Source organism: Oryctolagus cuniculus, chromosome 9 (genome assembly GCF_964237555.1).
Source record: "Oryctolagus cuniculus chromosome 9, mOryCun1.1, whole genome shotgun sequence".
NCBI lineage: Eukaryota > Metazoa > Chordata > Mammalia > Lagomorpha > Leporidae > Oryctolagus > Oryctolagus cuniculus.
The window spans coordinates 121,419,280-121,443,943 of NC_091440.1; the positions used below are offsets into that span (position 1 = coordinate 121,419,280).

Below are 24,664 nucleotides of genomic sequence, written 5' to 3' on the forward strand. Positions count from 1 at the left end.
TTCTATTTATTTCAGAGGCAGAGAGAAAGAAGCAGAAAGAGAGACAAAGACAGAGAGCTTTGATCCATTGGTTCAGCCCTCAAATGCCCACAATGTCCGGGGTTGAACTGGGCTTGCAGCCAGGACCCAGGAGCATAATCCATGTCTCCCATATGGTTGGCAGTAACAGCAGTTATCACTGCTGCCTCCTTGGTCTGCATTAGCAGAAAGCTAGAGTCAGGAGCCCTAGCCAATTATCAGACCCATGTTTTCTGATGTAGGACACAGGCATCTTAACCACAAGGCTAAACCCTCACCCCAAACACAGCTCAACAACAAAGTATACTCCTTGCATTTCCAAGTTAACTTCCAGTTTTCAAATCCAGTTTCTTTTTAGTGGTTTGTAATGCACTGAAAACCTATTTATTAAATTTACACCAAAATAAATGCAGTCATTTTTGACAATGATAGATGACATATGTGACCTAATAAAGTAAAATAACTGATCTAAGCTGGAGACTTTTTCTCCTGAGATTCTGTCGCAACTGGTAAGAAGCAGGTACAATAATAATATTGGAGGAGGTAGGAGGGGTCTGACATCAATTTCGCTTCACTAGTTTGTCAAACTGTTCTTTCATTTCATTCTAGGACTTTAAAACGTAAGCCTTGAGAAACTATCATACTTCAGTTTCCAATTCACAAATATCATATTTCTTGATTTTACATTGAGGGAAAACACTTGAGCTCATCTATAAAAGCTCACCTATAAAAATCAGTAAAAACATGTGTACAGTTCAAAGTTGTTAGCCTTAGGACCACGCCATTGTCAATACCTCTTACCTTTCTCCACCAATCACTACGATGCAGCATCTCTCAGATTAGAGTGGCCGGCTGCTGAGAAGTTCAGGATCAAAGGTAAACAATCTTGTAGCTAACAGAACCAGAAAGCAGGTGCAGGGCAACATACAACTGCCCCATTAGAAACCTGGCAGGACTCTAGCCTGAACAAGTCAAGGGTATCCTGCTACCACAGAGGCCACAAATGGGCAGAACTCTGCTTTACACTTCACCCTGAAATGGAACTCTGAAGCAAAATCTTCCTGTTTAAAAGCCACGCGGATCAGTTTCAGTGTGCCCATTCAGAAAACTACGGCACAGCCACTTGATGATCCTCTGGTCACCCCAGAGCTCTCCAGCAGAGGTATGAGAGCGAAAAAGGAATCTTGCTTTTAACAACTGAATGTTTCTCACGTTCCTCTGCTAACTTTCTTACACCGTAGCTTGCACTTCTTTTGCAAGGGCTATATGGATCCTACACACAGAGGTGACACAACCCCCTGCAGGCTGGCCTGTCAATCAGTTTACCATCTCTTCACATACAACATGTTCCATATTTGCTTTGCTAACATAGCCAGTGGTGTTTTGGTTCAGTTGTGTGTTAAGTGAATGTGATTTCTTTGTGAACACTTAAACAGGAAACCTAGAGAACAGGAGAATGAGCATTTGTGACAGAACATTAGTGTGGGGATGAGAAACCAGGTTTGCAGGGCAGGTAAGAGAACACACATTTTCATTTTAAGCATATTCACTCTTCACAATATGGGCCTAAAATTCCGCTCCTGCCAAATGACCTTCTGTACGCAGGTGAAAAAGCAGATGATAATAGGTACACTTAAGAGACACAGAAATTTGTCATGTCAGTTTCAAATATGGACATTTACATGGTGATCCCAGATATCTTGCCCCCACTTTAAAAATTGCTGCTGGATGTTCCAGCAAATGCAACTGTGTGTGTCCCAGGCAACGTAATAGATTATACCTCGACTCCTTAAAGAGCACCCTGATAATATGCAAGGCTAAAATGTCAGAAGCTATTAGAAACTCTCAGATGCACAATATATCTCCATCCCTGAGTTCTCCCCTTACACTGCGAAACACCAGACAACAGGCATGCAAACTGCTCAGCTGCAACTGTTCCAAGTCGAATAATTACAACTTGTCAGAAAGAATTAATTTTCCCATTTCTCATAAAGATGTGTAAAAATTACCATGTTATTATACACTGACACTCTCTGGAGGCAGACACAAAATTTAATTTTGAATTCTTTCCGCATATTAAATTAAATCCATAAATAAGAGTTTAGGCATTCACTCGGAAGCATATGTTCATTGGGAGCGAAAGCCAACACGAGCCCGGCTGTAATGGCTGTTGTAATGTTTTAATAGCTCGCTTCTTCTAAGCACCAATAAATTTACATGATCATAACAGTCGTGGGCATACAAGAAGCCCATTACTGTCTGGGCACAGGCAGCAGCGTTAACAGGATGGAAAAATGGAAAAAGGAAAAAAACTCTTAAATAAAATTAGGCAACTGCACTTGTCAGCTGCTCCATGATTGAATTTTTAATATTGTGGTCAATTGGTCAAAACAAATAATGGGATAAAATATTTTAATGTATTTAGGACCTGTTTCTGTGGTTAGCCTGCAAAATAGGATTTTGTTTGTTGGTGTTTCAAAAAACAGGCCGTTGCAATCTCCTCATTTTGGATGGTTTTATTTTTAAAGACACACACACACACACACACTGCCATCTTTCAGCTCTTAGAGGACATTTACTCTCTGGACACCCGTATTTTAAATCGGAGTGTTTCAAATTCGGCTCACTGGTGATCCCTTTTAGCCAATGGAGTCTCGCCTGCGAGAAACAGCTTGGGGTGAGGAGAAGTGAGCTCCAGGGCTAGGTCCTGCCAGCCTCATGAAGTGCACCACCCATGACCTGCTCATCCTTGTCTGCAGGAGACAAGTCTGTCCTTTGTGGATGGGACACAGAACACTACAGCCTTCAGATCACTACTGGGGGACGTGGGTAAATCTCATTTATTAGCATTTATTTTTGGAATAACAATGGACTTTGTAACTTCTCTTAGCAAAGCTATCCTCACTGTAAAAACAAAACGCCGCACAGAAGAACTATGCTATGTATTTTACATTACTTAAGGATACAGAGTCCATGGTCACGAACGGTCTCATGGTGTAGCTCTGTGCTTGCTCACTGGCACCTCTGATCATAATTACACAGATGCTATCAGCTATGAGAAACTATGGGGTTAGGGATGAGCTAGTATGTTTGTAGGAAATTAAAGAGGAGACCATATTCATGGAAAAAAGGTTTCGCTAGAAAGGATATTTTTGAATGGGCCAAAGATCCTCTAATAGTTATGAAGATGCATGTGTTCTTGAAGAAATGATATGAAACTGAGAGAGTACATTTCTAAATATCCATTAAGAAAAAAACAGCATGTGGATTTGACCACATACACCCTATGGGTAAAGACTGCAGTCACATAGGTAATTCTTAGCGGAGAAATTAATGGCATGGAAAGATACGTTTGTTTTATAACTCACTTTCACATGCTGAGCTATTTTATACATACTCAGTTTACCAAATAGATTAGTGATTTGAGACTTCTGAGACCAGCACCACAAAGATAGAATGAATACTCTTTCCCCTTAACAAGAAAAGATCTTCACATCTTTCCAACAAAGTATTTATTCCTAAATGATCTACAATTATTTTTGCCTCTTAAAACAAAGTCAGAATAATTATTATACTTCTCCAAAGAACCCCCAGATGGATCTAAAAGACTCTTCTAAAAAACTGAAGATGACCAATACCAAATAAAGTCAGCCTCATTCACTTAATTTGTATGAAAAAACTGAACCAAATATCCTAACATCTCAAGTAGCACATAGCTGTATCTCCATCAAATCACATATATTAATAAACACAATTTTTAAAAGCCACTAATTCTCAACAGCTTCAGAAAAAAAAAAAAAGAAGAACAGAGCACACAGGTCAGGTATTCTGCGGTCAGATGAGGAAGAACAAATGGAACACCATGAGAAGACTGTGCAGAAAAAAGACGTACCTTCTCAAAACTTCATGAAACGACTCTGAACCCCTTCGGCAAGCCTCTTCACAGCTGAAAAACAAAGTATAAATGGAGTGTTTTTTTAAGCCTCCTTTTACATCTCTCTTCTCCTACATGTTTTAATCCAGGTTGCTATTAAAATGGCTTACCAGGTGAAACATATTTATATCCAAAAGTGCTGCAAAGTGCTATTAAATGAAGGAAAAATCTGTCAGCAAGAAGTGTGAAGGGAAAAATGGCAGTGCAGTATACTTTGGTAATAGGAGAGAGGGGTTTACTGAAATTAAGATACAAGTGTTCTCAGCTGAACACATGTATGGGCTGATCAAAAGAACACCAGCCTACTAACAGTATGACAAAGGCTTCCACTAGCAGAGGGTTCTAGATAGATTAAATCATGCCTTTTGCCCAGTAGGGTCTCTCGTTTTATAAATTGTTGGAATAATCCTTCAGAAGTCAAATGGTCATCTGTCCAGATCAAAAAGGCAACCACTGTCCTGAAGGAAAGAACATAAAGAGCATTCTCCTGGCACTCAGTAACCCCGATACACACAAAGCAAAAGATCTTACAAAATCCCGTTTGAGTGATAGTACTTCTCTCTCAAACACTGTAACTGGTCTGTTTATTTATATGACCATATCAATGTGTTATATTCCCAAAATTCTAGCAACAATGTAAACAGGTGGCAATAGAAAATTGTGGTTATTAGGGTTTGCAGTATGATAAAAGTCAAGCTGGTATAATTTGAGGCATGGGGGATGGAAAGTGTTATCGTTCAACTGTTGAATTAATCACAGTTGAATCATGTTTGTATTTAAAGTGTGGTGGACTTCGTGAATGGAAAAGAATCCTTAACTATGAAATGTGCTAGGCATTATGAAGTCTGCTGCAGCTTTGTTTATTATAGCCACATGTCTGGAATCAAATTATCCAAACTTCACTTTCATATTTCTTCTTTCATGCTTCTTTGGAATAAAACTTTGAAAAACAAAGCAAACTTCTCCTTTTACTATTTTTTCCTTCTTTGGAAAAGGAACTACCGTCATCAACAGAGGCAAATCTTTCCCACAAACAGAAAAACATTAAATCCACAACTCCCCAGCACAGGATAGGGAGAGCAGACACCAGGCAGGTAGGAGATGCGTAGCAATACGTCTCTTTTTTCTGACCTCTTTTCCCGTCCATCTCTCGGGATTTGAGTTCAATGGGAGATCCTCCAACACTGACCCTCCAGTATCATATGGAGAGCAGATTCAGGGTTTGCTTTCAGTAACTAAATGTTAAGTCTCAAATGGTGAATACAAATTGGGTTACGGTAGATCTGTCTGTAGGCTACGTCAAAAGCTCTGTGGCTGGTACTACTAATAATGCTAAGTGGAAGCATGATCTTCTCTACTTCCCTTTTCCTCTAATGGTGAGGTGGATATTCAACAAAGATCCTCTTCTCTGTCAAAACTCAGGAACCTTTGATTCTCATTCTCACTTTTTCGAGCCACTTGTCTATTTTACTTTGTTCTTCACTCTATCTTTAGAAGTATATGGAGTAACAGGCACTTGATTTACTGTCCCACTTGAAGAAACATAAAAATGGACAAAATACATCCACTTAAAAACATCTGTAAAACCAATGCTTTGGAACATATTGGACTTCGCAGAGAATACTGACCCTCAGAACCAGGAGACAAAGACAAGCACTAAGACTGCCCTGGCTCACTGCTGTGAGAGAGTTCGCACTTTGTGACTCAGGGAACGGGAACTTGGGGGGAACTTTGGACTTAGGGGGTTGAGAAGACAGCCATGAGCAAATTCAGGAGGACCAAGACAGCTGGGCTTCGTAGGAGCAATTACGAGACAGAGGAGACTCATCCAGAGTGTCTGGGCAATGTGGGGAAGGTCTCCCCAGTACACACAGCAGAATTCTGATGATTCCATGTGAGGAAATGCCCAAGGCTGGGAAAAGAACCACCAAGAGAATTAGCGGAAACAGTAATGAGGGCTTACACAGGCGAGGAATAAAGCCTATTTCCAGCAGCCACGATGGAAAAACAAACAATTCAGGGAGCTGTGTCAGAGCACTCAAAAGACTTTTGCTTTAGCTGTAGAGAATAATTAGCCCCAGAATAAACGATGCTTTGGTCTTGACTAACAAATAATAAAATCAAGAGCCAAGGGGTTTGCTCTGTTTACGGGTAATCTGAGTCCCAGCAAAAAATTCAGGACTATTGATAGGAATACAAAAATAGCAGCATCCAACGAGACAAACTTCACAAACACTGGTAACCAATAAGAAGCAGGAAATTATGACAATTGGAAGAAAAAGCAATCACTCAAAACAAACCCAGAACTGACACAGCTGCTTGAATTAGCAGACACGAAGGATATCACAGTTGCAATAGTTGTTTAAATTGTATTCCACAAGTTTTTTGTTTTCTACAAGAGCCTAGGGGGAAACTGGAAAGTATTTAGTAAAGACATGGAAAATAAAAAACACACCCCAATCTAATGTCTAGATATGAAAACGACAATGTTTCCAGGGATGAAAAGAGCAAAATTAAAAATTAGACTAGATGGATTTAACAGCAGATAAGAGATTAAAGAAAAAAATTTTAGTGAACCTGAAGACAGAAACAGTGTCTTAAATGAAATGCACAGATGAAGAATGCTCAAAGAGGAAAATAAAAACAATTAATTAATTGTGAATTGCAGGATGGACAAAGCCAGGAACTGTCCATTCCTACATATGTGGAGATGAAGTGCTGTGCTGAGAAGGATGGACAAAAATTTGAAGAGATAATGGCAGAAATTTTTCATTAAAGCATCAAAGCCTTTAAAAGGCCTCAGCACAAAAAAAAAAATGAACAGAAGCCAAGCAACTTGTGTCAAGATGAAATTATTGAAATCCATGATGAAGATTAGTCAGCCAGAGAAAAAGATGTTGTTTCAAAGACACAAAAACAGGATTATGAGGCAGGCACTGCAGCCCCACAGATGAAGCTGGTGCCTGGGATGTTCCCGTAATGTAACCCAGTGCTGGCTCAAGTCCTGGCTACTCCACTTCTGACCCAGCTTCCTGCTCATGTGCCTAAGAAGCAATGCATGATGGCTCAAGGACCTGAGTCCCAGACATCCATGTGAGAGATGGGGATGGACTCTCTTTCTCACTCTGTCATGTTCAACTAAATAGATCTAAAAACGAAACAGATAACAGCAGATTTCTCATTGGAAACAATGCAATCAAGAAGCATGTGAAGCAAATTCTTCATAGCACTGAAGGGAAACCAACTGATCACCTTCAATTCTATACTCAGTAAAAACATCTTTCATAAACAATGGTGAAATAAATGTAACACACAAAAGTGAAAAAACTCATTATATTCTATCAGATCAACCAAACAGAAGTATCAAATTCTTTCAAGTAGAAGCTGATGAATTATACCAAAGAGAAATACGAATCAACAAAATGGAATGAAGGGTATGATATGGTAACTTGACATGGATAAATCACAAGTTTTTCTAATCAGTGTAAGCTTACTTAAATGGTTATTTACTCTTTAAACAAAAAGAGCAACTCTGTAGTATTGGGAGCATTTGGTTTCTAATAGATGTAGAAGCAAAGTATAATAAAGACAGCATAAAAAGTAGGAGGGAAAAATGGAAGTATACTGTTCTAGGATTCTCATAATATATGGGAAATCATAAAATATCCCTTAAAAGGGAAAGAGGATGACAAAGGTGGGCTATTAATCCTGAAGTAATTCTATGATAAAACAAAGAGTTGTAGATTATATGTCAAAGAAGATATAAAATTATAGAAAATATTATTATTAAAGAACAAATCATACAAATAATGTGATGGTAGATTAAAACCTAAACTTGTTAATAGTAACATTCAATGATAGTTTCTTAACTTATGGAATTAAAAGACAGGGTGAATTTGTGAAAACTCATCTTTTACATATAAATAATGTTTAAAGTAAATAGGTATAAGGTAAGTTATAGCCTTTTAACACTAATTTTTAAAAAGCTGGGGTGGTAATAATATTAGACAAGATAGCTTTCAAAAGAAAGAATATAACTTGTAATAAAAGAATGTCATTTCATAATGATAGGTGAATACATCAGAAAGACATAGGACTTAGGATACTAGGGACATGAAATATATAAAGCAAAAATTAATAGAATTGTATGAAAAACAGAGATGCTCCAATTAAAGTTAGAAATTTAATATAACTCTCAATAACTGACACAGGAAATAGAATTTTACTAAGGATATAGAATATTTGAAGAATATTATGACCAATTTGGCCTACTAGCATTTCTAGAATATTCCACAGCAGCAGACTATATATTCTTTCCAGAATCATGTGAAATGTTTACAAAGAGAGTCCATATTCAGTCCATAAAACAAGCCTTAATGAACTTGAAATGATTCAAGTGCTATATTTTATGTTCCCAGACCACCACAGAATTAAATTAGAAACAAACGACAGCATGATATATGGAACAGCCCAAATTATTTGGAAAATAAGAACAACTTTTGTAAACAACCCAAGGATCAAAGACAAACTTAAAAGGCAACTTATATATATATCAATAAAATTGATAAGCAATTGGCCAGACTGGTCAGAATAGAGGATTGAGAAGTTGAGAAAGTATAGATGAATATAAATGACTAATTTGAGAAATGAGAAAAGTAACATAATCAGAAATTCTGCAGATTTAAATAATTAGATATTAATATGGTATTAACTTCATGCTAATAAACTTGACAACTAAAACAAAATAGATTTTGTCATTCAAACATACAAACTACCAATACTCAAGAATATATAGTTAATATTAAGAGTTTTGGCCAACGCCGTGGCTCAATAGGCTAATCCTCCGCCTTGCGGCGCCGGCACACCGGGTTCTAGTCCCAGTCGGGGCGCCGGATTCTGTCCCGGTTGCCCCCCTTCCAGGCCAGCTCTCTGCTGTGGCCTGGGAAGGCAGTGGAGGATGGCCCAAGTGCTTGGGCCCTGCACCTGCATGGAGACCAGGAGAAGCACCTGGCTCCTGGCTTCGGATCAGCGCGATGCGCCGGCCGCGGCGGCCATTGGGGGGTAAACCAACGGCAAAAAGGAAGACCTTTCTCTCTGTCTCTCTCTCTCACTGCTAACTCTGCCTGTCAAAAAAAAAAAAAAAAAAAAAAAAAAAAGAGTTTTATGTCTATTCTAAAACTGAGATTTTCATTTTCATTCAAAAAAAGAAAACACTGTCACAAAGAATAACTGACACCTGGTTTGTTTCAACAGTAAATTCTTCAAATACTTAAGAATGAAATCATAATTTCAACAAACTCTTCCACAATACTGAAATGAAAGGAATACCTCTCAAGTCATTTTATGAAGCCTGATACTAAATCAGTCAAACATACAAGAAGAAAAATATAGACCAATATAACTCAGAAACATAGGTACAAATATTTTTAACAAAATGTTAAAAAATCAAATTCAATGATAGGTTATTCCATGAAAGCAAGATTGTTTTAAAATCTGAAAAGTGATGTAATTTACTATATTGTCAAACTATTTAAAAATAAACAATATGTAATTATATCAACAGATATAGTATAAGCACTTCTGAAGTCCAACATTGATTCTTGATAAAAATTTCCAACGTGGGGCAAGTGCCGTGGCACAGTAGGTTAATCCTCCGCCTGTGGCACCAGCATCCCATATGGGCAACGGTTCCAGTCCCGGCTGCTCCTCTTCCAATCCAGCTCTCTGCTGTGGTCTGGAAAAGCAGCAGAAGATGGCCCAAGTGCTTGGGCCCCTGCACTGTCGTGGGAAGAATCTCCTGGATCCTGGCTTTGGATCTGCACAGCTCTGCTCGTTGCGGCCATCTGGAGAGTGAACCAGCAGATGGAAGACCTTTCTCTGTGTCTCTCCCTCTCACTGTCTGTAACTCTACCTCTCAAATAAATAAAATCTTTAAAAAAAATTCCAATGTACCAGATACAGAGGGAACATCCTCAATACAACAAAAGCTGTGGCTGGCTTTCTACTCAGCTATGAAAGAATGAATCCTCCATCCCAAATTAGGAACACTACAATCCACAACTTCTAATTTTCACAACTTCTAATCAACCCTGTACTAGAGGTTCTATTAGACTGCAATATGACAAGAAAAAGCAGTAAAAGGCAGGTAAATATGAAACCAGTAGGTAAAACTGTCTATGTTCACAGACATTGTAATATTCTACAAAGAAAATCTGATTGCATTTCTAGTAAAACTGATAGAATTAATGAGGTTAGAAAGTTGCAGAATTTACAATCAGCATGTTGCATACGGAAAATTTTAAAAGTGACATTTAAAATTCAGTCACATTTACAAAATTATGAAATACTCAAGTATTAACCCGAAAAAAAATGTACAAGATCTGTTACCAGAAAAACTAGTATGAAAGAAGATCTACATTAAAAAAGATAGACATTTTTTACTGGTCAGAAGACAGTGCTATTAAGATGTCAGATCTCTCCACATCATTCTGTAGATTAAAAGCCGTTATTCCAACATGATCCCAGTCTCAGAAAGTTTTTAAAAATAACTGACAAATTCATTCTAAAATTTATGTGAAACATAGAAGTCTTGGAAGAGTCATAACACAAATGCCAAGTTTGGTACACTAATTTGATTTAATTTCAACTTTATGACAAAGCCACAATAATAAATAAAGTGAGCTGTTGGCAAAAAGAGGGGTAAATAGATCAATGGAACAGAATATAGAGTTTAGAAACTGAGCCACAGATATACAGGAAAATTATTTTTTTCACAGAGGGACAGAAAGGACATTCAATAGAGAAAGTTTAATATTTTCAACAAACAGTACTACAACAATTGTACAATCATATGAAAAAATAAAAACTTTGATCCACATCTGTACCATAAGGTAATATTAATTCAAAACTGATCACAGACCTAAATATAAATCCTAAGACTCATAGGAAACACACAAAAACGACCTCTGTGACCTTGGGTGAGACAAATATTTCTTAAATACAACTAGGTAAGAAAAATCATAGAAGAAAAAATTCATCAAAAACAAAAAAATCTACTTCTCAAATACTTTTTTGCTTTTTAAAATTTTTTTAAATACATAAAACATTTTTGTGAGGTTATGTGATGTTTCAATGCATATATGCATATACACACAGAGTGTAATGCTCAACTCAGGTTAAGTACACCTATCTCTTCAAACATTTACCAGTTCTATATGGCAAAAATATTCAAAATGCTTTACTGTAGTTTTTTTCTGAAAAACATATACAATACATTATTGTTATCTACTCTCCTCTACTATGTAATAGAACACCAGAGCTTTCTTAAGATTTATTTTTATTTATTTTACAAGCAGAGTTACAGAGAGACAGAGAGAGACAGAGACAGAGAGACAGATTTCTATCCTCTTGTTCACTCCCCAGATGGCTGTAATAGCCAGGGCAGTGCCAGGCTTAGGCCAGACTAGCAGCCAGGAGGTTCTTCCTGGTCTCCACCTAGGTGCAGGGACCCAAGCACTTGGGCCATCTTTCACTGCTTTCCCAGGTGTATTAGCAAGGAGCTGGAGCAGAAGTGGAGCAGCAGGGTTTCAAAGTGGCACCCATATGGGATGCTGGCATTCCAGGCAGCAGCTTAACCTGTTACACCACACCACCAGCCTCAAACTTTGTTCTTCTAAAAAAGTTAGGACACAGGCTATGGCAAACATCTGCAAATCATATGAATAAAAGGCTTATATCTAGAACATAATAAAAACTCTAAAGAATCAATAACAAAAAGTAAATAATTCAATTTAAAAATGGACAAGAGATATGTCTACATACTTCACTGAAGAAGATAAGGAGATAGAAAATTAGCACGAAATTGTCAGCGTCATCAGTCATTAGGTACATGTAAATTAAAAGCACAATGAGATATAAAACATATCCATTAGAATGGCTAAAATCAAAAAGATTGACCATACCAATTGGTGCCCAGGATGTAGATGAAACAGAATAACCATATGGTGCTGGTGGCAAACTGGCAGTTTCTTAAAAACTGGTCATTATCTTGATCCTTTGACCCAGCCCTATTTGTTTCTTCAAGACACTGCCATAAAGAGTGTGCATATAAATGTTTGGTGCTGCCTCAATCATACCAGGGAAACTAGAAACAACCCAGGTGCTATACATAAATGAATGAATAAACAAATTGTATATATATACATCCAAGAAAACTCACCTACATTAGGGATTATGGTGGCTGAAAAAAATCAGACTCCCCAAAGAAGATAAAATGTGTATATAGTCACATTTGTATAAAATTCTTGAAAATGTAAACTCATGTATAGCAAAAGAAAGCAAACAGTGGCATGAGAAAACTTGTGGGGATAATGAATAAGTTCACTATTTTGATTGTGTTGTTTTTTTTACCTAGGAAGGTGCCTGCCTGAAAGTAAATGCTAAATAAATATTTGTATTTTTTCTTTTAAAGATTTGATGGTCTATCAATTTTTTTACCTGATTATTTCTTTGAGATAGACACAGTGAGTGAGTGAGACAGAGAGGAGCTTCACTCTCCATATGCCCTCAATGGCTCAGGCTGACTCACAGCTGGGTTAGGCAGGGACTGAAGCCAGGACCCAGGAATTCAAACCAGGTTGTAGGAACTCAACTACTTTGGCTATCACATTTTATTTCCAAAGGTGCATAATTGCGAGGGGACTCATACTCAGGAACTCCAATATGGGATGTGGGCATCCTAATCAGCATCCTAACCATTGCACCAAACACCAGTCCTTAAATAAATATTTGTGTGACGAGGAGTCTAAGATTCTCAGGTTCTGCTGCATCTAACTGCAGAAGTAGTGATTTCATTCACAAAGCTGTAGTTTACAAATGTAAAAACTGATTTTGGCTGAACTGGTGAAAATATAAATTTAGAGATGTGAAATTAAGCTGTGGTACCTAATAGAGAAGGTGTAGACTAAGTAGTCTGATTAGTGTATGTCTGAAAAGGAACAATCTAGTCACCATGAATTTTTTAAACGATTCATTTATTTGAAAGGCAGAGTGATAGAGAATGGGATTAAGACTGAGATAGGGGCGGGGGGAGAGAGACAGAGAACTTCTCTATGTTACTTCACTCCCTAATGGCCACAATGGCCAAGGCTGGGTGAGACTGAAGCCAGAAGCCCAGATCTCCATCCAGGTCGGGAGGGACCATCCATGGTGGCAGGGACCCAAGCACTGAGCCGCCTTCCACTGCTTTTCCAGCCACACTAGCTGGTAGCTAGATTAGAACTGGAGAAAGCGAGATTTGAGCCAGATGCCTGTGTCTCAGGAGGCAGCTTAATTCCCTGTCCATAATGCTGGTCCTTTATGAATATTTAAGTGATACTCAAAGCCACTGATCTCAATAAAATTATTCAAATGAAGTTAGCAAAGAAAAAATAAAGAAACAGAACCCACATGAGAATCATCATTTAAGGTAAGGGCAGAGCAAGAGAATTCTTAACGGGTGGTAGGATGTCTGTAAAGACAGAGAAAAGCTGCCTTAAGACTGTCACAGAGGCCAGTAGAGGTGAAAATTGTGAAAAGGACAATGAACAACTTACATGCAGTAAAACACTAGTTAAAATATAGGCTGAATCACAGCTCCTGGACATGATAAACGAGAGGTCCTGCTTAGAACAGAGTCATTGCAGGGCGGGGACAAAGGCAAGATGTCATCGGAAAGGAAGTTCCGTTTTTAGCCCAAGACCAACACAGGCAATGGCTTTGTTTTAGGAAAGTGTCATACTAACTGGATACATGGATTTAAAGGGAGAATTAGGAAGGCCAACCACTTGTAAAGCAATGTACTGAAACGAGGTAGAGAGGGCCTGTACCAAAAACAGCATCAACTGTACAGCAAGGAAAACACTGAACAACGTCCATAGAGAAAAAACGGTCAACGTTTAAAAGTATTCAGGATAGAAGCAAAAGGAGAGTCAGGGCAGGAAGGGGAAACAGGGATATTAACAGTATTGAGAAAGTTGGGAAGGAAACCTCACCGGAGCAGGAGAGCAGAATCCTCCTCCTCCTTTAGTTTCCTTTCCCAAAATTTTAGACATATCTGCAATGGTGTACAACATAAATGTTTATTTCTTTCTTTAAAACATTTATTTTTATCTATCTGAAAGACAAGAGTTACAGAGAAAGGTAGAGACAGATAGAGTGGTCTTCCATCCGCTGATTCATGCCCCAAATGACCACAATGGCCAGAGCTGAGCAGATCCGAGCAGGATCTTCTTCCAGATCTCCCATGTAGGTGCAGGGGGTCAAGCACTTGAGCCATCTTCTACTGCTTTCCCAGGTGCATTAGCAGGGAGCTGGATTGGAAGTGGGACAGCCAGGACTTGAACTGGAGCCCACATGGGATGCTGGCACTGCAGTCCAGGGCATTAACAAGCTGAGCTACAGCACTGGCCCCCAAAAATGTTTATTTCATGAAAAAAAAAAAAAAAAGACCTACACAGCTACTGGAATTTTATAAAAATGCAATATGCCAGTGTAATAAGCTAATGAATCACCTGTCATTTATTTGGGTGTATTGGAAACCTCCCAGCCATAATTTCAAGTACAAACGAGGACTACTTCTCTGATGCGCTCACTGAAGCTTCATTTGGTGGCAGTGGTGACAATGGCAATGCTGCTGCCGCTGCTGCTTTGTTTAAGGAAGCCTAGATGTGGCAGCAATATCCTCAGGGCATTCTATCAGCTGTTCATTGTTGGAGGAGGAGGTCCTTCTTCCTGACTACTCAAACAGCCAACTGAACACAATATACTCCGGCAGCTACTGCTATGCCCTCAAGCTTGGGTTGGAAGTAGAACAGAAAAACTTCTCACTGAAGTTCTTTTTAATTAGGACTGCAGAGAACTGGTATTGTGGAGGATTTCTCTCTTTCTGGAAAGTATGATTTCATAAAATTTGAGACAGAATTTAAAAAAAAAAAAAGCCTATTGTTTCACAAGTCTGCATAAAATTAAATACATTCATTCGGTCATACTACTATTTGATACATATATACCTCCATATTTTATTCTTAATCATAAATAGCTTTGAAGAAACTAGAAAAATCCTTGTTTCACTATGAAAGCATTTAAAACCTTTATTTTCCTTATCACTGAAAGGCATTCAACTGATGTGGTTTTCAACACACAGGCACTTCCTGTACTGTAGAAGTCTTATATCCAATCTTTGTCAGTTTCTTTAGGATTTCATTAATATACTATGCATATAAATAAAAATGGAAGTTGACATAGGTCTGAGGTAAAACTAGTATTTTTTCTAAAAACTCAGATTTCTTAATTCATTAATAAAAAGCAATATTACAGACTATCATATATCATTGATTAAAGAGGTCTTTTGTATATTCAATTACCAATCCAGCCATGACTTTCACATACATTTTGTCAGTTTTCATTGGGTGTACCCCGACTACTTTTTTTGGGTAAGGTTTATTTTATTTGAAAGTCAGCATTACAGACAGAGAGCTTCTATCTGCTGGTTTACTCCCTAGATGACATCATTGACCAGCATTGGATCAGGTCCAAGCCAAGAGCCAGAGCTTCTTCCAGGTCTCTCACATCGGGAGCAGAGGCCTAGGTACCTGGGCTGCCTTCCCCCTTCTTTTCCCAGACCATTACCATGGCGCTGGATCAGAAGTGGAGCAATCATGACTTGAACTGGTACCATGTAAGATGCTGGCATTGCAGGCAGTGGCGGCTTTACCCGCTACATCACAACAATCTCTCAGACTCTAACTACTATGAGCAAAAAAAAAGTACTTTCCACAGTCCTCATAGAGGGCTGCTCCCAGAAGGCAAGCTCTGACGAGTCGTCCATACACCTTGCCCAGTGTTGTTCCTCTCCTGACCTCTTCATCTCCTGATGGTCCACTTGTGAAATGGAGGGGCTTTTTGTTTGTGTTGACCTGACAGGTTTGAAATAAACAGCAATAGAATATCACCTTTAAAGTGCCTCCCAAAAAAGACTATATCTGAACATAAATAAACAACCTTGGCTATCACAACAATGCATTTGATCTACTGTTGGCACTGCTGGTACGGTTCTTGTGTTTAAAGCATGTTAAAGTTGATGAAGGTTTGTGAAGACATCAATACCCTAGAGCAGACACCCTGGGAAAGGTGGGCAGGGCATTACTTCCTACATCTAAGTTACAACCCTGAGCAAAGAAAGTATAACGAGGGTGCTTTATCACACTTCAGCACTGACAGAAAAAAAATGAACTGCAATCATATCTAATTAGTGTTAAAATAATGTTTCCCGTCGAAATGTTTAATTAGCCCCATTTTATTACATAAACATTCCTGATGTAGAGCACACTACAGCTCAAAGATTCTGATGAGTTAAATGGCACAGTGTTCTCACGCCCTGTGTGGGGCAGAACCTGACAAGAACTGGCTGTTGTTAGCAGATGTCCCCACCATCGGTGGAGCCATGATGCTTGCTCCAAACAGCAGGCCATCATTTCAACCTTTGTTGCTTCTACCAAACCTCCCATTGTGCTTTCAATTTAACAGCATCACAAGCAGACAAAGACATTTCTTACAATTTGCCCTTCAGTTCAGAGACGGGTCCTATTTAAACTTGTCTAACCTCTCATAACGTATTAGTTATTGTTGCCCGCCTGCGTGTGTCCTCTGGCAATGAGCTACTCATCCTGGGAGGAGGAGGGGCTGCCCTTCAGTGTGATAAAGCAAGACCAGATTTACTGGCACACTTACAGGATGCTTGTCTCAAGATTGCAGCAAATTTAATTAACCTTATTACAAATATGGTTTTCTTGATGATTGCATCACTATTTGGTATTACTTCCCCTACTGCTGTTGCAGAGTAATATGTGCTTTCTGAAATAGTTTTCTAGAAAAGCAGGATATTGGAAGAAGCCAACTTATCCGAGGCCGTGACCCACTGTAGCTCTCATCCTCTTTGCACACACGCATGGGTTACCCACACCTTCTTCCACGGTCCTTTTACAACTCTGTTCTCGCACACCTCACTGCCACAATGGCAAGAAATAACTTCACACTGAAACTAAAGGGATTCTAAGGCTTGAAGAATGTCACAAGAGTCCCAGTGTAGAAACAGACACTGGGCTAATTGCTGCCCTAAATTCTTTTCAAAGAGATAGTCCTGGACTGTGAAAATTACAAGGGATTTCCTGACTTTCACAGTGCTGGTCAGGCCTATGACAAATATAGTATTCAGAGACACCACACTCACTCACACACACACACACACACACACACACCCCTCAGTCAACACCTGTTTATTTTCAAAGCATCTATGCTCACCTCGTTACTGAGCCCTCCATCACTCTCCAGAAGTAAATTAGGAGCTTGGGAAGCAACATGCAATCTTCCAGCCTACATAATTAACTGTAGCACATGCCTGCAATGAACCACACAAGGTCGTGGGCTTTTCTGTTTGCGGCAGGTTTGTAGGAGTCCCTTCCTCCAGGTATCCAGAGAGCAGAGGTAACCTCATCCCACCCAAGAGCAAGACTCAACATTCCTCCTGATGGCCATAAAAAGCAGGTGTCCCATCGCTTACACTTCTGTGCTTTGGGCCTGGGGAAACATTTGTTCTTTGTAAGCCATTTAGGGCTTTTCCTAATGTGGGATACTTGACGTTAGATTGTGTTCAGAAGTACAAGGCATCATCAGTCCTGTTCAGAACCTACTGAATTACAAGTTTTGTTCCAAATGCACGCTGTTGTTGGCAGAAAGAAGAGGGATATATGAGCACTGCAAAGCCCACTACATAACAGAAGACTGTAAAGCATTAATGCGCCTTTGAATCTTTCCGTATAGCAATGACAATCTCTTAACAGTCTGGCTCATGCCCCTCTAGACAAGAGAAAAGAGAAAAATGTGCAAATCAGCTAGGTGTCCAACAATCAGAGAACTGTGCACCTAATAAGCCATTCAATGGAGTGCTTGGGAAGCATTAAGAAAAGATTTACAAAGACTTTCCAACACCAGAAAAAGGTTCATGATTTCATTTTGATTGAAAAACACTGGATACTAGGGGATACATACAACACAAAAAGGATAAAATATTTGGAAAGAAGAAAACACATTTAAAGTGGTACAGATGTATTTTTGTTTCTCCGCTTCTTTTGCCCTGACTTTTCATAATATCATTGAGTAATTAATATGTTACACGGTTATAATTGATAATTAAACAGCAAATTTTATTTAAAAAAAATTAAAAACTTCTCAGGGGATGGATGTAGAAGTAAATCATGCCTTGTGCTCAGGAAAAAATAACATTACATTATTAGATATGCACATTGAGACTAGTTCCCTTAATTCACCTGGCCCTCTAGTCTTGGGTAAGAACCTGAAATTGAGTATGTACAACTATACTCTCCTTAGGAACAGACATCATTATGCTCTAAGCACTGTTGTGAGAGAGCCCCTCACAGTGAAGGTCCTCTATAAATACTGGAAGAATAAATATAATGAGCACTCTTAAAACACATTATTTTTAGGAGTTTCTTAAAAGCAAATTACATGAATGTCAACCTACATAGATCGATCAAAATTTGTCACCCACATCCCACTGATAGGGAAAAAAACCCAGAATTCACGATACACAATTAGAATAGAAAAATACATACATATACACACATATATATAAAATTATGATTTCCAACACATGAGAAATATTTCAACTCAATTTCTTTCTGCCCTTATTATTCATTTATTTAAGCATTTTGAAAGTGTTTCTAAATCTCGTCGTTATCAAACTCCCTAGATTTTCTTTGACATTGCTTCCTCAATATTGCTATTATGACATGAGCTATTTTGAAAACAACTTTTCCCCACTCCTACAAAAACATTAAAATAAAATAGATGCCAAGACTAGCCATCCCAGATCACTTGCTGCCTATGCAGTAACCTCTCAGCAGAAAACCTTCTTCACTTGTTTCATGTCAAGCTCCCTTCACTTAATCTGTCTAAAATACTATCAATAACACATCTGCCTAAGTTAACAGATAGCTATCAAAAGCAAAATATAAAACAATGTGGATGAATCCAAACCTGTCTCCTCTCAACACTGAGATGAGCTGTGCCAATAAACTGAGACATTAATTCAGCATAGGTGATTTTGACAGTGGGCCTGGAGTGGGCCAGCGGGACAGGAGTGCTAGGGCATCGGGTACATCAAGGTTTAGAAGGAGCAGCAGCAGGTGAGAGTAGAGATAAAGAAGTAACCACACAGCAGAGACACAAGCTTCCAATCTGAAATTCCATTTATGGATGCTGCTGGTGTTCGGACCAGACACACACTGCACTGTTTCTTAGGCTTTAGTCCTCCTTGCAAATGGTCCTCCGAGTATTCCTGAGGCTGTGGGGGCCTTTTCCACGGCAGGAACCAGAAGTGCCTGTCATCAGGCTTGTAGGCTCTCAGCCAATGACAGCCTGATGGGACAGTGTGTAAGTCCAGGTCACGTGCCTTAAATGATAGCAACTCTGGGGTGTGATTTCTGTTCCACAGCTCCTTTGAAGAATGGCTCAGGACGTCTGAGATCACCTGTTTAACTTTGAGTCTTCCTCAGCAATCAGGACCTAGTATCTTACAGCTCCCTCCTCTTGATCTTTACTTTCTGTCTCTTCTACCCTCCCAGATTCCTCCCTGACACTAATTCTCAGAACTCACTCCAGATCATTGTTCCTAATGTTTACCTGCTGTATACATTAAACCAGCTGCACAGTCTAATTCTGGCAGAAACTTACATGTAATTAAATAGTATCTAATTAATTTACATATGCATTTATTTTATTGCAAGAACAATTACAAACCTAATTTTTCTCTAATACTACTAGTGAGTTCAATGGCTGACTTCTTGAAAGAACAGCATAAAGTGTTCCTAACTGGAGAAATGGAGGATTCTGGCTATCTAGTAAAACCCCTTTCCAAGGAATAATCAAGAAGGTGATGCCTGAGAGAAAATATTCCAAATAAAATTAATCACATTCGTGTTATCAGATGCAGTGAGTGGTATGCATGGTATGAGAACAACATCCAAAATCTACATAGTGTTTCGAGTCATAAAACATGTTTTATTTGTTCTACTTTGTGCTTGTCCATTATAATTACAAGTTATTTCTCTTTAACATTCAATACTGCTCTTGGATTAGTCTAACATTTTACTTTCCTTCTAATTTCCAGTTTTCCATCTTCGTGTTCTATTTCCATCTGAGTGAAGTAGAGTTTCATCTCAACCTCATCATCTCAGCTCCATTTTTGTTTCATTAGCATTACGATGGCGTCTTGGCATACTTACACAAAGCTAGGCATGTGTAAATGTCTTAAAAAGTATAAATATTTAAGTAAATAAAAAATCCAAAACACCAATTCTTCATTGGATTAAATTAGTGCTTAGAGTTGCATATAATTATTGTGATACAGTGAAATACTACAAAGTTCAAAACAGGTGAAATACATTTAACATAGCACTGTAGAAATTATACGCTTGATTCAAACAATAATTAAATGAATACACAGAAACAACTATAAGTCTTGCTTTTCACCTTTCAATGTCAACAGGTACATCTCAGTAGGCACGTTTTCACTTAATCTCTAAATGCTGAATTGTACACTGGGGCAACACAACCACATGTTTTAAGTATACAGTTGGATAGATTGCCCATCTAGTTTATGACAGTTATCCCATGGACAAACGTATCCTGAGTTTCAACAACTTGCTTGCAAATGAATTCATGTTAGACAACCTATCCCTACTGCAACCTAAAAAGCATTGTCTTTAGATGGTGCAGACAAAGAAATTAGTTGGCCAAGTCTTTCCCCTTGAACTCATCTGTGCTGTTATACGAAGCACCAAAATTTACCACTGTGAAATTCACATTTAACCCAAGAACAAAACAATAGGGAAGGCGCTATGTTGGCAACATTCCTGAGCTTTCATAGCCATCAGAGATTGTCCTTTATTTTTTCATACTTCTCTGTCCTATATGATCATCTTGAATGTTCTACAGTAAGGTAGTGCTTGTGATATATTTTCATGTTTACTAATTCACAGTATCTTCCTGATTTTACTTTTATTCTTTTAAAAGGAGTTTTTAAGACTCAGGTTAGAGGTACACTACTTATTAAAGTAAAGGCAGTTTCTACCAAGGTCAGTGTTTTTCAAAAGAAACATGGAATACATTTAGAAAACCAAAGCCCTTCAAATGATTTTACTAAATTAATTAGCAAGTAGGTCATGTTAGCACTCCCATGAAAGTGGACAAGGTGGGAGAAAGGCAGCATACCATTTCATTGCTTTACATCACAATAGCTAATGAAATAAAATGTTTATTTAACAAAACAAAAATCCTTGATCCCCCTGGCACTGACAAACCATTAATATTATGTTTTAAAATTTCAGAATTTCATTTTGAGCGAGTGACTAACTTACAGAGTAAATCAGACTGCTCAAGAGGTCACAAGCATAATTCACCATTACCCAGAATAATATATATTAAGAAAATGTTGATTTTATGGAAATTGCATAATACATATTTTAACTTTCTTGGTGGGTCAGACCACATTAGTCTTCACACCATTAAACAAAGTGTTATGTCATATACATAATAATTTACTGAGGCTGTTTTTAAACTATACTTCCAAATGGGTTTTGTCCCTTCAAAGTAGTCTCCTTGGAAACAGTTACTCCAGTAAAAAAACAATGCCCAAACTATTTTTGGAATTGTCATTCAGAAACTGCAACATATTCATTGGAACATAGCTCAGTAAACAAAAGTCTTATAAAAGTACGTGTGTTTTTAGCCAATCAGGTCATTTGGAACCCACTTTTCGTCTACTGAACGGGATAAGATCCCTTGGAAACACATTTGTTTAATGTTTTCAGATTTTTTTTTTCAAATAACGAAAGATTGAAAATGCTTTTATAGTTTTAAAATTCTTTGATATTAATATAAAATTGTCAAAATTACTTTGAACAGGAACCTTGAAAAGCCAAACCAAAAATTTTGTAGTATGATGTATTTTGACATGAAATCATTCACAGGTATATTATATACATAGAGACGTGGTAAGCCATTCTTTTTTATTCAATCTGATTCTTGACTTCTTGATAAGTATTTCATTCACTCACTCTTCCATCCATTCATTCATAAATACATACATTCAACCATTCACTGGCTTATTATTTATCAAACATTTATGAACTATTACAGTGTGTCAAGATAAATCCAAGGTCACAGTTGGATAAGTAAGTCATGATCCATGCTTCTCCTTTGTGTCCTTGGAATTTGTAAATATTACAAATTCAATTCTCTGTTCCTAAATAGAAAATTGCTTAAAATAATTTGAATTGTAATAAAACATTTATTTTGTAGCAAACTCTTCTCAGAGAAAATAGTCAATGATTGTACTGATTTTTAGATTCTTATTTTCTCTGCTATTGTCAACAACTACAGTAACCTGTCACTTGGTTTTGAAACTCAATAAATTTCCCCCACGAACTCACAATCCATCAGTTAGACACAGAAATGATTTAATCACCCAGCATCTCATTAACTGCACTCTTAACCATATATTATTCTCTAACCCTAATTTTGCAAAATACCATATGATAAAAAAAAACTCATATTATCAGCTTATTTTAAGGAATTGGTTCCAGAGAATATTCTGGGATCAGTATCATTTGACCTAACACTCTACTCACTCAACACTCATATTTGAGTAATTGACAAGGTGAATAATTATGCAGAAACATGATGCTGACAGACTGCAAAGATCTGCAGTCCTTACAGATGTAACATTATTCAGAATATGGAATAGTTAGAATAAAAGAATATTCTCCCCAAGGTTTTCAATAACAATAGATAGTGGGGAAAACATTTTCAAGCAGGGTACAAGTTTAGGCAAAGCTTACTGTCCCTTAGTATTCAATAATCAGTTTTGACATAAATAACAATTATATCTATAAAAGTAAAAGTAAAATCTACTAATAACTGCCATATACATGGCCCCCTCAATCAAGATATAAAAATTAAACATTTTGGCCTTCAGCAGTCCATGCCCTGTTCTCCCCAATATGAAGTTCACAAAATGATAAACATGTCACAGGGAGTTTCCTTAGAAAGAAGTTGGTAAATTTTAGTGATGCAAAATGAAAGCATCAGAAATTACCTGAGTACAGCCAGACACATTAAATTTTATATTTATAATATTCCTGGTCTTAATGATGATAACATTGATAGCAGAAAAAATTATAAGTTTAAGAGAAACACCATCAGCATTGCTATTTCTTCATCTCTGAGCACAATACATGTGGTGAAAGGAGAGGAATAGCAAGTGGACCAGGAGGACGGACAGGTGGGTTAGGTGCTTTATAAGCTTTGTGTTGGTGTCTGCACTGCATCTGATAAGCAATGTTTTAGACTGTTAAATGGTTTGCAAAGAAGTGCTAGGATCAACTTTATGTTATTAGAAAGATCACTCTATTGGGCAGCATGCATGATTGAGGTAAGAGAGGAGATGGGATGAAGCGATATTAACTAAAGACCATAGGGAAGGGGTATGTATTTTGGTGCAGAGGGTTGCACACGGCTGTGCTGGCATCCCGTACTGGAATGCTGGCTGCAGTCCCAGATATTCTGCTTTCTGACCAGCTCCCTGCTTATCCAGTTGGGAAAGCAGAAGACTTGGGCCCCTGTCAAACATGTGAGAGACCAGGATGGAGTTCATGGCTCTTGGTTTGGGCCAGGCCTAAAACCAGAAGTTGTGGCCATTTGGGGAGTGGACCAGCAGATAGAAGATTTCTTCCTCTGTGTCTTTGCCTCTTTCTCTGTTTTTTTTCTGCCTTTCAAATGAATAAACAAATCCTCACAATAAAAAAAAAAAGACTACCAAGCAAAAAGAAGAAGATAGCCTGAACTAAAAACATGATTAGAGAGAAAGAGGAGGAGGGAAAGACAGATACAAGTGACTTCTGAGTGAGGAACTACACTGAAGTGTTTACTTCTGTGTGTTTTTGTAGCCCAAACTAAACTGAACAAAGTCAACATTCGTGAAAACAGTAGCTTAGCATGAAAAATTCTAGACAATGAATATCTTGTATGTTTCCTAAGAAGATGTAAATCTTTTTTTTCAGAGATTGACCTCCTACATATGTCCAACCAATACACAAATAATACCACATCCACAACCCTGCCTCACGCACAGCCTTGTTGAAGCAGGTACCATTGACATCGTACATCTGAGTAAAAGGACGATGATGAGATGATTCCTTTAGTTGGGGGTCATTCCATTGTGAAGTGATGGGCTTACCTCCAAATGTTCCTACTCTGAGATGTTATCCTGTTAGCTTTATTACTAACCTGTTGGTTTTATACTTCCCTGAAGGAAAGCAGTGGACTTCCAACAATCTCCCATAAAAGACCTTTCCTAGAGTGTCTTGAATTGAATGCTTACTAAGCATAGAATTTTGAGCAACAAAATTACTCCTCTCTGCACCTTAGATGTTTTGCCAGTAAACTAGACAAATATAAAGTACCTACTGCAATGTCTAGCACTCTTACAGACCACATTACCATCAAACATTTTCAGATAGCTACTGTATCAAGCAGAAATACATACAGGCCATGTTCCACAGGTCACGTTTGAAGCATACAGAGGTAGACTCTCAA

General features: G+C 38.1%; 1 protein-coding gene across 14 annotated transcripts in view; it reads right to left on the reverse strand.

Moving 5' to 3' along the window:
• Positions 1 to 24,664, reverse strand: part of SOX5 (SRY-box transcription factor 5) — a 1,100,902-nt gene that overhangs the window by 652,169 nt on the left and 424,069 nt on the right. For all 14 annotated transcript variants that reach the window (XM_070049491.1, XM_051850857.2, XM_070049490.1 and 11 more), the window contains one exon: positions 3,911 to 3,964. The gene's annotated coding sequence lies outside the window, so the exon portion shown is untranslated. The remainder of the gene's footprint in view (positions 1 to 3,910; positions 3,965 to 24,664) is intronic.